This window comes from Pleurodeles waltl, chromosome 7 (genome assembly GCF_031143425.1).
Source record: "Pleurodeles waltl isolate 20211129_DDA chromosome 7, aPleWal1.hap1.20221129, whole genome shotgun sequence".
In the NCBI taxonomy this organism is placed as follows: Eukaryota; Metazoa; Chordata; class Amphibia; order Caudata; family Salamandridae; genus Pleurodeles; species Pleurodeles waltl.
In genome coordinates, this window is record NC_090446.1 from 708303022 (window position 1) to 708318075 (window position 15054).

At 45.7% G+C, this 15054-nt stretch overlaps 1 long non-coding RNA gene across 1 annotated transcript; it reads right to left on the reverse strand.

The window, feature by feature from the left end:
* Positions 1 to 1990: 1990 nt before the first annotated feature.
* LOC138304575 (uncharacterized) lies at positions 1991 to 4658 on the reverse strand. Its single transcript, XR_011205595.1, has 3 exons — positions 4403 to 4658; positions 2822 to 2936; positions 1991 to 2294 (listed from the first exon to the last, which is right to left on the reverse strand). It is a non-coding gene; the product is annotated as an uncharacterized lncRNA (long non-coding RNA).
* Positions 4659 to 15054: the final 10396 nt, after the last annotated feature.

Sequence of the window (15054 nt, forward strand, 5' to 3'; positions counted from 1 at the left end):
AGTCCCCTGTACAGCTATCTGGTGTCTTGCTACCACGGAATGCACCTTCCCCGTAGGTTGTTCCACCTCTTCCTGATGTCATCCCTTGTTCTTGGGTGCTGTCCCACGGCGTTGACCCTGTCCACGATTCTCCGTCATAGCTCCATCTTCCTAGAAATGGATGTCTGCAGCACCAGTGATTTAAATAGCTGTGGCTCTACCCGGATGATTTCCTCCACCATGACCCTTAGCTCGTCCTCTGAGAACCTGGGGTGTCTTTGTGGCGCCATGGGTGTAGTATGTGTGGTGTGTGTGGGGGTATGTGGGGTGATGTGTAGGGGTGTGTGCTGTAAGGTGCGTGGATGGTGTATGGGTGATGGTGTTCTGTGGCTCTGGTTCTATGGGCGCCCTTGATGTGTCTCTCTCTCAGTTGTGAATTTGTTTGAGTCATTGTAGTGCTTTCCTCTTATTTAGTTTCTAAGCACTAACATAACACCACAGAAATGCACTTCTGAGGTCAAAGAAGACTTTTATTGTTGTTAATTCTTCCCCAACCACAATATTTTATGTATGACGAATTAGTAGCTTTCAAGTCCGCGTTAATCAAACAAAATATATCAGTTTGCAATATACACAGCAGGTTATATTTATAAGATATTGAATGCAAAGCAAAACAAATACTTCACCGTGTGGGAACTATTCACAGCTTCATCTTTCTAAGGTCTGCAAGCTGATGACCCCTGTCAGCCGCGAGAAAGAGAGATTCATCTACCCACACGTGATTGCTGGCAGCTGGCGCCAAGCTCCAGCACGAGGTCCGGCAGATTCGAATCTGACTCTCTGCAGCCTGTTACATTCGTTACAAAGGTGTGCCCCCTCCTCTCAGACCTGGGAAACTGAGCAAGCCTTTTGGAGACTGGCCAGGTCTCCAAGACTACTCCTTTTCCCAAGCTCAAGCGAAGAAAAAACAACACCCATGTACTCTCTCTTATCATGTCTAGTCTACTGTGAGAAAAACATCTTGGTTCTCTGGTGCAAAAACACAGCTTGGAAAAATACAGCTTGGATTCTCAACTGCAATGTCTAACTCCACGTTAAAGGCAATGGGCAGCTAACCTAAATATCAAATGCAATGTCTAGTGTCATGTCAAAGCCAATAAGCATCTAAGCTGAATACAAAATGCAATGTCTTATATCATGTCAAAGCCCATAGGCAGCTGAGCTGAATACAAAATGCAATGTATAATATCATGTCAAAGCCAATTGGCAGCTGAGCTGAATATAAAATGCAATGTATAATATCATGTCAAAGCCAATAGGCAGCGGAGCTGAATACAAAATGTAATATGTGATATCATGTCAAAGCCAATAGGCAGCGGAGCTGAATACAAAATGTAATATATGATATCATGTCAAAGCCAATAGGCAGAATATCTAATAGCATGTCAAAGTCAATAGGCAGCTAAACTGAATACATCATGTCAAAGCCAATAGGAATGCAATGTCAAAGCCAATAGGCGGCTAGACTGGATACAGCATGTCAAAGCCAATAGGCAGAATACAGAATGTAATGGCTAATGCAATGTCAAAGCCCATAGGCGGCTAAACTGAATACAGAAAGTAATGGCTAATGCCATGTCAAAGCCAATAGGCAGAATACAGAATGTAATGACTAATGCAATGTCAAAGCCCATAGGCGGCTAAACTGAACAAAACATACCATGTGCTACTGGTGAACATTGAGCAACTAATATGCGCAGTGGTGAAACACAAAGTCATTGGTCAAAACAAAACTTATCAAATGGCAGTACATTCCGCCCTTTGACCAATGAATTTTTGTTTCACATATCTCTTGTTTCAAACAAAAACAAAAAAAAACATCAGATCAAAGTAATCCCTGTAAAGCAATAGAAGTGAATTAACACATTGATTTCATAACCTTTCACATCAGCTACATCTATACAGAAAAGACTGAGCAATTTGTACTCTGAATGAGTCTCTAATTCAACAGTGTTATCAATTTGATGTGGCATGAGTTCTGCTCATGTAAAGAGGCACGGTCCACCTGAAAGGTTTGCTGGAAGATAAGCAAAAGTCAGAGTTCCATACGAGAGGGGAAAGAAAAAAAAAAAAAACACAGCAAACAAGTTGAACTTGAACTGAAGGCGCAGTTTGCGCAAAATGGATCCATGGTGCTGGCACTTTACTCAGCCAGGTTCAGGTTTGGGATTCGGTCCCTTCCCCGACCCCACACGCACACACCGGAAGGGGGACCACACAGCACACTCAGGGACAGTGGCGAAACGTGGTAGGATCTGCAAAAGAAACAAGTATGACTTTTCTTGCAAATAACATTTTTCATTTAAACTACACCCTTCCTCTTTCTTTCCCTGTTTTATAATCAGCAGGACGTTTTTGAGGCCCTTTGTTATATTTTCTGCAGGTTCTGGAGGATCACTTGGGGCTTCAGCCCACACATCAGCACTGAGGTTTTTATCTGCTGCGCCACAGCTTCCCTTTTCTTGCACTGTCAGAAGGGCTGGGGCAGACTCATTCTTTACCAAACCTCCATTCACTGCACTTTTGTCAATTTGGGCCATTCTGTCTCCAATTTGTATGAATGAATCAGATTCTTTTCTAGGTATCAGCATAATTTCGATTTTTCCTTGGTAATCTGCAGCAATCACTCTCCCTAAAACCTGATCACTTTGCCATTTCTGTCCTGGTAACTTTCCTCTCCCCAACTGCTCTGTGACTGCTTGCATGACAGATTGCTTTTGTGCGTGCTGCACAGTTTTTTATCAAAACTAGGGGAATGTGCATCTCTCTCATCTCTGCCCACCTGTAAGTGGCTTTTTCTCTCAGCTGTTCACATTTCTGGGGCACCCACTTAGCCATCCCCACTAAGGCAGAATTCTGGGTGTACACTTCTCTCTCTGAATTTTTCTCATTAACATCTGCAAGGTAATTGAACCAGTTAGGTACAAGCCATGTGGCTAAAACATTATCAAAGAACCAAAAATCAGCATAAAAATGACACATCTCATGTAGCTCTTGCTTTAAAATCTGACACACATTATACAACGCTGTTCCTTCTACTGTGCCAGAAAGCAACATTTCAGTCAATGAATCATTAGTAAAACAAACATGCTTTTTATCTTCAGTGGACACGAATTCAAATGGTGCACACAATTTCACCGGTAACTCTTTTATCTGTGGTACTCTAGCCCTGTCTTGCAAGTACCAGATCCATTGTATGATTCTAGCTAGGGGCACTATTTTCTTTCCTTGTTCTTGATTTACATGTACATCAGTTTTTCCTTCTTGCACTGCGCAGAAACCTGAAGTCTGCATTATTTCATTTGCCAAATCACAAGCGCGCAGCTGCATATTATTTTTCACAGTGACCATATACAAAAGTGTTAGGATTTCTCTCAAATGAAAGCTATTCTTTTTCCAAAAATCAAACAAGCTAATGAAACTCGGGGTGTCTTGCTCTAAAATCCTTCGTTTTACTTGTGCATTTTGCAACGGTAACTCGTAAATCACATTCTGGTCTCTCTCGTCCGTGTTATCAGTTAAGGAATGCATTTTGTCTGCCAAAAACCCTGGCTCACACGAAAACTCAGTGCAGCTCGGAGCTGTCTTAACCCCCTCATTACTGGAATGGGACAAGAAAGATTCTTCAAAAACAGCCCTTTTATAACTTTCAGTCGGGCTAATTTGCTCACGTAAATTCCTATTTTCATGTTCCAACTTCCTACATTTCTCCTGCATTTCTCTGTAAGCAGATAAAGGTATCCAGACCTTTCTGTCATCATTACTTCCAAAACACACGTTTTCTACACATGCATTTTCTTCTGTAATTCCCCAAACAGAAAACAATTCACAGTTTTTCTTAGCACCATCAGGCAGTTTAACAACACATGACATGGTCTGCCGTGCTACTGTGATTCTCCAAACAACAAACAATTCACAGTTTTTCGTAGCACCATCAGGCAGTTTAACAACACATGACATGGTCTGCCATGCTACTGTGATTCTCCAAACAACAAAAAACAATTTCTGTAACTCTCCAAACAACAAAAACAATTACACTTTTAAAGTGTGCACTTAGAAATCTACTAACTCGTCAAACCCCTTCTTAATCACCTCTTAATGACCGACCCCACGACTCCAGGTACCAATTGTAGTGCTTTCCTCTTATTTAGTTTCTAAGCACTAACATAACACCACAGAAATGCACTTCTGAGGTCAAAGAAGACTTTTATTGTTGTCAATTCTTCCCCAACCACAATATTTTATGTATGACGAATTAGTAGCTTTCAAGTCCGCGTTAATCAAACAAAATATATCAGTTTGCAATACACACAGCAGGTTATATTTATAAGATATTGAATGCAAAGGAAAACAAATACTTCACCGTGTGGGAACTATTCACAGCTTCATCTTTCTAAGGTCTGCAAGCTGATGACCCCTGTCAGCCGCGAGAAAGAGAGATTCATCTACCCACACGCGATTGCTGGCAGCTGGCGCCAAGCTCCAGCACGAGGTCCGGCAGATTCGAATCTGACTCTCTGCAGCCTGTTACATTCGTTACAAAGGTGTGCCCCCTCCTCTCAGACCTGGGAAACTGAGCAAGCCTTTTGGAGACTGGCCAGGTCTCCAAGACTACTCCTGTTCCCAAGCTCAAGCGAAGAAAAAACAACACCCATGTACTCTCTCTTATCATGTCTAGTCTACTGTGAGAAAAACATCTTGGTTCTCTGGTGCAAAAACACAGCTTGGAAAAATACAGCTTGGATTCTCAACTGCAATGTCTAACTCCACGTTAAAGGCAATGGGCAGCTAACCTAAATATCAAATGCAATGTCTAGTGTCATGTCAAAGCCAATAAGCATCTAAGCTGAATACAAAATGCAATGTCTTATATCATGTCAAAGCCCATAGGCAGCTGAGCTGAATACAAAATGCAATGTATAATATCATGTCAAAGCCAATAGGCAGCTGAGCTGAATATAAAATGCAATGTATAATATCATGTCAAAGCCAATAGGCAGCGGAGCTGAATACAAAATGTAATATGTGATATCATGTCAAAGCCAATAGGCAGCGGAGCTGAATACAAAATGTAATATATGATATCATGTCAAAGCCAATAGGCAGAATATCTAATAGCATGTCAAAGTCAATAGGCAGCTAAACTGAATACATCATGTCAAAGCCAATAGGAATGCAATGTCAAAGCCAATAGGCGGCTAGACTGGATACAGCATGTCAAAGCCAATAGGCAGAATACAGAATGTAATGGCTAATGCAATGTCAAAGCCCATAGGCGGCTAAACTGAATACAGAAAGTAATGGCTAATGCCATGTCAAAGCCAATAGGCAGAATACAGAATGTAATGACTAATGCAATGTCAAAGCCCATAGGCGGCTAAACTGAACAAAACATACCATGTGCTACTGGTGAACATTGAGCAACTAATATGCACAGTGGTGAAACACAAAGTCATTGGTCAAAACAAAACTTATCAAATGGCAGTACAGTCATAAAGGGTTGTGGGTAATGTGGGTGTGTGTTTTATAGTGGTGTGGGTGTGGTGTGTGTATGTGTGTCAGGTGTGTGTAGTTTGAATTGTCCAATGTACTGTTGTTTTGTTAGTGTGTGTGTATTTTGAGCGCAGCGGTATGTACTGCCAATGGTTTACCGCGGTTGAATGTCCACTGCGGTGATTCGTGGGTTATAATGGTGTGGGCGTAGTTCTGTTGGCGTAATGGTGTGTGTTTGGATACTGCCAGTTTATCACTGACCTTTGGGCTGGCGGAGTTGTGTGTGTGTCTGAATAGTGACGGATTGGTATGTGTGGGTCATAATATGGGTAGCGTTAAACCGCGGCGGCAAACCGCGGCGGCAGTATGTTGGTGGCAGTCGGCATGGCGGTAAGCGGGACTTCCCGCCAATGTCATAATGAGGGCCTGAGTGTGTTAAATACCATCCAATTATGATTTTCTGACCAATAACATGCAGATGTTGGTGCCTACTGCATCAAAATCTGCATGTTCTGGTACATATCAGGCATTTTGTCTCCCAATATAATATGACAGGCTTGAACTGCTGATACTTATCACAAAACTCACAATTGTGATATGTACCATAACAGCACACATCACAATTAACCAGGTCACGTGCAATGATAGCCCAAGTACACCCGACACAGCAGATTGTCGAAATAAAAGAGAAGAATTTAAGACAAGAGCAACAAAGCCATCAATAGTCCCACTACTTACTTGACAACAGAGAATATCTGGCCAAAGAAATTCATCCTGACTTTTCTAGTTCCACGCTCTATATTCTATTTCAACCCCTCTTTAGTTAGAACCACAGGATAATTCTGCTTGTTTTATGCACAGAACTGCTCTTGCTCATATATCAAGCTACAGTAACTTCAGAAAAAAGCATTATGTGGGCCGGATATTTCAGCAGCGTGGAGTATATTTCCCATAATAAGTATGGTTTGTTTATTGAGCTGGGCTGCTGCTGTTCACAAAACAAACTGCAATTGCAAAAAAAATAAAGTGGGCTGCATAAATAAGGCACAGTGAGGCAAGGCTGAGAGGAGCATGAGGTGGTTGATGAGACTGGAGAGAGAGAAAGATGCCATGAAGGAGTACATGCTGATTAACCCCTTCGCTGCCAGGCCTTTTCCCCCTCCTGTGCCGAGCCTTTTTTTGGCTATTTGGAGCAGTTCACGCTTAGGCCCTCATAACTTTTTGTTCACATAAGCTACCAAGCCAAATTTGCGTCCTTTTTTTCCAACATCCTAGGGATTCTAGAGGTACCCAGACTTTGTGGGTTCCCCAGAAGGAGGCCAAGACATTAGCCAAAATACAGTAAAAATTTCGTTTTTTTCAAAAAAATGGGAAAAAGGGGCTGCAGAAGGCGGCTTGAGTTTTTTTCCCTGAAAAGGGCATCAACAAAGGGTTTGCGGTGCTAAAATCACCAGCTTCCCAGCTTTCAGGAACAGGCAGACTTGAATCAGAAAACCCAATTTGTCAACACAATTTTGGCATTTTACTGGGACATACCCCATTTTTAAGATTTTTTGTGCTTTCAGCCTCCTTCCAGTCAGTGACAGAAATGGGCATGAAACCAACGCTGGATCCCAGAAACCGCAACATTTCTGAAACGTAGACAAAATTCTGAATTCAGCAAGGGGTAATTTGTGTAGATCCTACAAGGGTTTCCTACAGAAAATAACAACTGAAAAAGAAAAATATTGAAATTGAGGTGAAAAAAACATAACTTTTTCTCTACGTTTTACTCTGTAACTTTTTCCTGCAATGTCAGATTTTCAAAAGCAATATACCGTTACGTCTGCTGGACTCTTCTGGTTGCGGGGATATATAGGGCTTGTAGGTTCATCAAGAACTCTAGGTACCCAGAGCCAATAAATGACCTGCACCCCGCAGTGGGTTTTCATCTATGCTGGGTATACAGCAATTCATTTGCTGAAATATAAAGAGTAAAAAATAGCTATCAAGAAAACCTTTGTATTTCCAAAATGGGCACAAGATAAGGTGTTGAGAAGCAGTGGTTATTTGCACATCTCTGAATTCCGGGGTGCCCATACTAGCATGTGAATTACAGGGCATTTCTCAAATAGACGTCTTTTTTACACACTGTCTTACATTTGGAAGGGAAAAATGTAGAGAAAGACAAGAGGCAATAACACTTGTTTTGCTATTCTATGTTCCCCCAAGTCTCCCAATAAAAATTATACCTCACTTGTGTGGGTAGGCCTAGCGCCCGCGACTGGATATGGCCCAAAACACAACGTGGACACATCACAGAAAACAGAGGTGTTTTTTGCAAAGTACCTACCTGTAGATTTTGGCCTCTCGCTCAGCCGGCACCTAGGGAAACCTACCAAACCTGTGCATTTCTGAAAACTAGAGACCTAGGGAAATTCAAGATGGGGTGACTTGTGTGGCTCGGACCAGGTTCTGTTACCCAGAATCCTTTGCAAACCTCAAAATTTGGCTAAAAAATCACACGTTCCTCACATTTCTGTGGCAGAAAGTTCTGGAATCTGAGAGGAGCCACAAATTTCCTTCCACCCAGCGTTCCACCCAAGCCTCCCGATAAAAATGATACCTCACTTGTGTGGGTAGGCCTAGCGCCCGCGACAGGAAATGGCCCAAAACACAACGTGGACACATCACATTTGTTCATAGAAAACAGCGCCTACCTGTGGATTTTGGCCTGTAGCTCAGCCAGCACCTGGGGAAACCTAGCAAACCAGCACATTTTTGAAAACTAGAAACCCAGGGGAATCCAAGATGGGGTGACTTGCGGGTCTCTGACCAGGTTATGTTACCCAGAATCCTTTGTAAACATCAAAATTTGGCCAAAAAACACTTTTTCCTCTCATTTCGGTGACAGAAAGTTCTGTAATCTGAGAGGAGCCACAAATTTCCTTCCACCCAGTGTTCCCCTAAGTCTCTCGATAAAAATCGTACCTCACTTGTGTGGGTAGGCCTAGCGCCCACGAAAGGAAATGGCCCAAAACACAACGTGGACACAACATATTTTTTCACAGAAAACAGAGGTGTTTTTTGCAAAGTGCCTACCTGTGGATTTTGGCCTCTAGCTCAGCCGGCCCGGGGGGGGCAGAAATGCCCTAAAATAAATTTGACCCCCCCCAAACCCCCCCTGCCCGGGCGCGACCCTTGCCTACGGGGTCGCTCCCCCTACGTGACATTGGCGCCAAAAAACAAATCCGCGGTGCCTAGTGGTTTCTGCCCCCTTGGGGGCAGATTGACCTAAAATCGGCCAATCTGCCCCCAAGGGGAGCAGAAATGGTCTAAATACAATTTCCCCCCCAGGGGAGCGACCCTTGCCTGATGGGTCGCTCCCCATCTCTAAAAAAAACAAACAAACAAACAAAAAAAAAACAAAAAAACATTTGCCTGGCGCCTAGAGGTTTCTGCCCCCAGCGGGGGCAGAAATGGCCTAAAATAAATTTGCCCCTCCAACCCCCCCCCCCCCGGAGCGACCCTTGCCTACGGGGTCGCTTCCCCTGCGTGACATTGGCGCCAAAAAACAAATCCCCGGTGCCTAGTGGTTTCTGCCCACTTGGGGGCAGATTGACCTAAAATCGACCAATCTGCCCGCAAGGGGGGCAGAAATGGTCTAAATACAAGTTGCCCCCCAGGGGAGCAACCCTTGCCTGATGGGTCACTCCCCATCTCTAAATAAAACAAACAAACAAAAAAAAAAAATAATAATTTGCCCTGGCGCCTAGAGGTTTCTGCCCCCCCCTGGGGGCAGCTCGGCCTAATACCAATAGGCCGATCTGCCCCCAGGGGGGGCAGAGATGGCCTAAAATAAATTTGCCCCCCCCCCGGGGAGCGACCCTTGCCTACAAGGTCGCTCCCCTTGCGTGACGGTGCAAAAAAAAGATCCCTGGTGCCTAGTGGTTTCTGCCCCCTATGGGGGCAGATTGACCTAAAATCGGCCGATCTGCCCCCAAAGCGGGCAGAAATGGCCTAAATACAATTTGCCCCTCCAGGGGAGCGACCCTTGTCCAAGGGGTCGCTCCCCATCTGTAAAACAAAACAAAAAAAAATCCCTGGTGCCTAGTGGTTTCTTCCCCCCTTGGGGGCAGATCAGCCTAATCAAAATAGGCTGATCTACCCCCCATGGGGGCAGAAATGGCCTAAAATAATTCCCCCCCCAGGGAGCGACCCTTGCCTAAGGGGTCGCTCCCCTTGAGTGAAATTCACGCAAAAAAAAAAAAAACTCCCTGGTGTCTAATGGTTCCTGCCCCCCTTGGGGGCAGATTGGCCTCATCAAAATAGGCCAATCTGCCCCCAAGGGGGGCAGAAATGGCCTAAATATAATTTGCCCCCTAGGGGAGCGACCCTTGCCTAAGGGGTCACTCCCCACCTAAAAAAAAAAAAGAAAACATAACAAAAAGAAAAAAAATAAATGATCCCTGGTGCCTAGAGGTTTCTGCCCCCGGGGGGGCAGAAAAGGCCTTCCCAAAAAAATGCCCCCCTGGGAGCGACCCTTGCTCAAGGGGTCGCTCCCTTTTGTCAGTTTCAGATAAAATAAAAAAAATCCCTGGTGTCTAGTGGGGTTTCAAAAGCCGGATTGCAAGCAATCCGGCTTTTGAAACCCTGTGAGAGACTTCAAAGGGAAGGAAATACATTTCCTTCCCTTTGAAGCCCCTCCGGGCCTCCCCCAGCAGAGCTTCTTCCAGCGCGATGGGGGAGACCCTGTGACTAATCAGCGCGCGCTCGCGCGCTGACGTCACAGGGGGGGTTGGGGGGATCAGGGGTGGAAGGGGAAGGGCTTCCCCTTCCATCCCTGACTTGGGGGGTTGGGGGGGAACCCCACAGAGGGAGCGCTAGCGCTCCCTCTGGGCTCTGTGCACAGGACGTAATGGTTACGTCCTGGGCACAGCAGCACTGTGCCTCAGGACGTAACCATTACGTCCTGGGCACAGAAGGGGTTAAGATTGTAAGCGACTGTGCTAATATTGGCCACTGTAATATTAGTACTGTCTGATAAATTCAGGTGCATGACCCAAGACTTATGGTATTGTCAGGGGGGGTTCTTTCGTTAGGGCGGAGGAGCCTTCCCCCCACACCCCTGCCAGCAGCGATAGCTGCAAAACCTTTACAAGAAAACAATAATAAACTTTGTTTATTATTGTTTTCTTGTCAAGGGGCGGAAACACCGGAGTGATGAGCAGTGAGGAGGAGTGCACAGCACTCCCCCTCAGTGTGCATGTATGTTTGGTCGGCCATCTCGGGCCGGCCAACACACATGCACAGTAGGTTCTCTCCAGCCCGGCGCTGTGTTGCTGGCTGAAGAGATCATGCACAGGCTCCCAGTCTGCCTGGGAGCACCCTGGCTGGGCGCTCTCAGCCAATCCTGACTCTGCTCTCAGCAGCATCAGGACTGGCCGCATGGCAGGCTGGGAGCCTGTGCCTGCAGCAGAGGAGCAGCGCGATGGTGTTTGAGGGGGTGATCCAGGTAAGTGTTTTTTTTAATTATTAATTTAATGTTTATTTGCCCCCCCGCACGCCGCCCCCAAATCTTCCGTGCGCTGCAAGCCGTGACTGGGTATTGTTACTACTGGGTGCCGTAGTGCATTTGAAGTGACAGAATCCAGAACCTGCAGGCAGATTTACCAAGTGGGAACACAACAGCCGGTATTAACACATCCAGTATGTTCGGAAAATGTTTGTCAACAAGAATCAATATCAAAACAGCAGGAAATATGCCCCTGTTTTTTAGGGGAAACACTTTCACTGACATTGTGAAAATGGGATTTCTTGCAAAGATCACTGTGGGCTTTGTCCATGCTCTCCCTTTCAGACTATGGATTGAAAAGAACCCATCCTCAAGGCGCACATAGTGGCCTACCACTATCAGTCTCAGCTAACATAACCAGAGGCCCTAGAAGAATTTTTATTCCCCAAGCTGAATTGGTGAATTTTGGTGACTCCATGCTACTCTTGTAACATGGAGTTTCTGCCAAAATTGGCCAATCATCATATGGTGGAATTTTCTTCCTGTTTGAGCAACGCAATGACGATTGGAAAAATGTGAGGCTTTGGGATGTGAGCACGAGGCAGATTTGGCATCCCCTAGCATGATTTTCAGGACTTCCTGCAAGTGTTCATAACTGTGTCTACAATTAGGGGGCTGCTTCTAGAGTATATGTTTTACTTGAGCAGCAGCAAATTCAACAAAAAAATAGTGTGGTGCCATTCAAGCTGATTTTTCAGTGCGGAATACGCTACAAGCGCAAAAACTGGAGTGTGAGCAGAGTAACATGTATTTTCTGCCTGTTGACAGAACTCCACAGAATGTTGCAAATGTTTTATGTAGGTCTGCATGATTTCGCTGAGTGAAATTCCATGAGTTACACCCAGGTCAAATAACAAGCTGCATTTGAGTCCTTCAACACTGTTTGCTATGGCTTTTGACTAACATTGATCAGTTAAATTCAGCGAGAGGGAGCTACAGGTTCTAAGTGAGGGGCAAAGGAAGGGTGTGGACTTGTGTGCCATCTCCTACACAAGACCACTGCAAACGTCAGGGGCAGAATCAAGCAGGATATCACTCAAAATGTACATGCTGTGTCCTCAAACCCAAGTACAGCAGCGGACTACAAAAAAAAAAAGGTTTCACGACCTTACATTTTCAAGGTACTCCAGAACATGCCTTCCAAATGTGGGCAGACCAGCACTTAAGTTGGATCTCCAATCATGTGATGAAACATTGCAGGCCATAAACAGCCTGACCAGCCTACATGACATTGAAAGCATGCTAAAGCTGAAGTTAAGGCGGAGACGGATGAATGCTGCAAAATATACCCTATCAGTATTTCCATATTTTCATGCATGCAAGACCTAAATGGTCATGTTTGTTCCAAACAGTTGTCTCGTGATGGAGCACATTGTGCATCTCTATATATTATTTAAGTCATGGCCCTTTGTGATTGTATGGTTAAGTTGACTTTATTTGTGCTGTGAGCATATGTTGGTCTAAGAGTGCACACAGCAGAAGTGGTCAAGAATATCTTTCTCTCTCTTCCCAACTCCCACTCCCCTAGGGGCAAGTGTAAGCATACACAAATGCTTGGTTGGTGTGCTGAGTAATCTGTCCTTGAGGTGCTGTGGAAGATCTTTGCTTCTGCAGAATCATGGTTTTTCAGATGAATGGTTTTGGCCTTCACATGTCTCACATATCATTCAAATTTTGGTAGTAGTAATGTACAGTAGTAGCAGGAATCATACAACTAGGAAATAGATCGATAGTAAATCATCAGTCATAGCATTAAGTCTGAGATGTGTCATCAGAGTTGTGAATTCCATTGATTAACTGCACCTTTATATTCCTTGCCGATGACACTGTTCTGGATGATGGAGAGATGCCAGCACTACTGAAACTCCATTGGCCATCTCTGCTGGAAACCCCACCAGCAATCCCTCAATGACAGTTGCACCCACCACAAAAACTGCATCCCAGCAAAAATCTCCAACAGATCTGCCAGACAGCTGCCACTGGCTCTTTCTTCACAAGAAATTCAACATTAAGGGCCACTGTAACCATAATTTACATAGCTGTTGCCGAAAGTATAACTTGAACAACCACCACTACATGTGTTGCCTCTGGGGTCATTACTACCCTCTGCTAACATCTCAGAGCTGTTGTGGGTGCTGTCACTCGATGTCTGAAGGTCGCATTACACAAGAGTGAGAGGAGCATAGAGAATGTGGAGAAGGATAAGGTGGTTAAAGATATTCCTTTGAAGGACGCGGGCAGACATTGAGGTGGTCATTACAACTCTGGCGGTCGGTGTTAAAACGGCGGTAAAACCGCCAACAGGCCGGCGGTAAAAAAATTTGAATTATGACCGTGGCAGAAACCGCCAACAAAGACAGCCAATTTAACACTCCGACCGCCACGACGGTACAGACAAACAGCGCGGCGGTCACCGCCAACAGACAGGTGGAGGACAATGTACCGCCCACAGTATCACAACACACCAATCCGCCACCTTTTCCGGGGCGGATTTACTGCGGATAAAAACACGTTGGAAACAGCCATTTCAAAGGGAAAACGCTCACCTCTACACACTCCACGAGGAACGACAGCACCATAGAGCCGGAACTCCATATTCTGCCAGCGATAGTCTTCCTGCTCCTATACGAGGATCGACAACGCCGGCGGTGAAGACCACGGTGAGTACTGCACCTACAACATAGGGGAGGGGGAGGGAAAAACACAGGGACACACACAACCAACATCACAACCCCCACCCCGACCCTCACCCACTACAACACGCACACCAATGCATATCCAAACATTACAGTAACAACCCCCAACCCCCCGGAAGAATGCAAAGACAAAAGGAAATGAGTTGAACCACTGTAATATATCATAATACAGTAACCAAATATATACATATATATACACATTAAACAAAATATACACCACGATTAGTAGTGCAGGTAATGCACCATTCATTGTCCGTGGACCACTGGACCCAAAATGCGTGGGCGAGGCCCACAGAAGATACCTGATCAAAACGGAGAGAACACTGCAGGGGCATCAGGTAGAAATACAACAGGCACCTCAGGGGGAAGGGAAGGGGGGGCACCTCAGCCGGATGAGTGCACCACGTCAGATCTACGAGGGGGCTCCATGCCCAATTATGTATCCTGGGGAGTGCAAAGCCACAGTCTCTCAAGTTTCTACAGTGGGTGGTTTGCCCACTGTACCATCCTGGGGAGTGCAAAGCCACAGTCTCTCAAGTTTCTACAGTGGGTGGGTTGCCCACTGCCATATCCTGGGGAGTGCAAAGCCACAGTCTCTCAAGCCTCTACAGTGGGTGGGTTGCCCACTGCCATATCCTGGGGAGTGCAAAGCCACAGTCTCTCAATTCTCTACAGTGGGTGGTTTGCCCACTGTACCATCCTGGGGAGTGCAAAGCCACAGTCTCTCAAGTCTCTACAGTGGGTGAGTTGCCCACTGCCATATCCTGGGAAGTGCAAAGCCACAGTCTCTCAAGTCTCTACAGTGGGTGGGTTGCCCACTGCCATGTCCTGGGGAGTGCAAAGCCACAGTCTCTCACGTCTCTACAGTGGGTGGTTTGCCCACTGTACCATCCTGGGGAGTGCAAAGCCACAGTCTCTCAAGTCTCTACAGTGGGTGGGTTGCCCACTGTACCATCCTGGGGAGTGCAAAGCCACAGTCTCTCAAGTCTCTACAGTGGGTGGGTTGCCCACTGTACTATCCTGGGGAGTGCAAAGCCACAGTCTCTCAACTCACTCCAGTGGGTGGGTTGCCCACTGTACCATCCTGGGGAGTGCAAAGCCACAGTCTCTCAAGTGGATGCATGTCTCCACTGGTTCTGGAGGGGGACTGGTGCCCAGAGTGCTTCATCCTGTGCAGGACAGAAGGAGATGGATGCATGTCTCCACTGGTTCTGGAGGGGGACTGGTGCCCAGAGTGCTTCATCCTGTGCAGGACAGACGGAGTGGATGCAT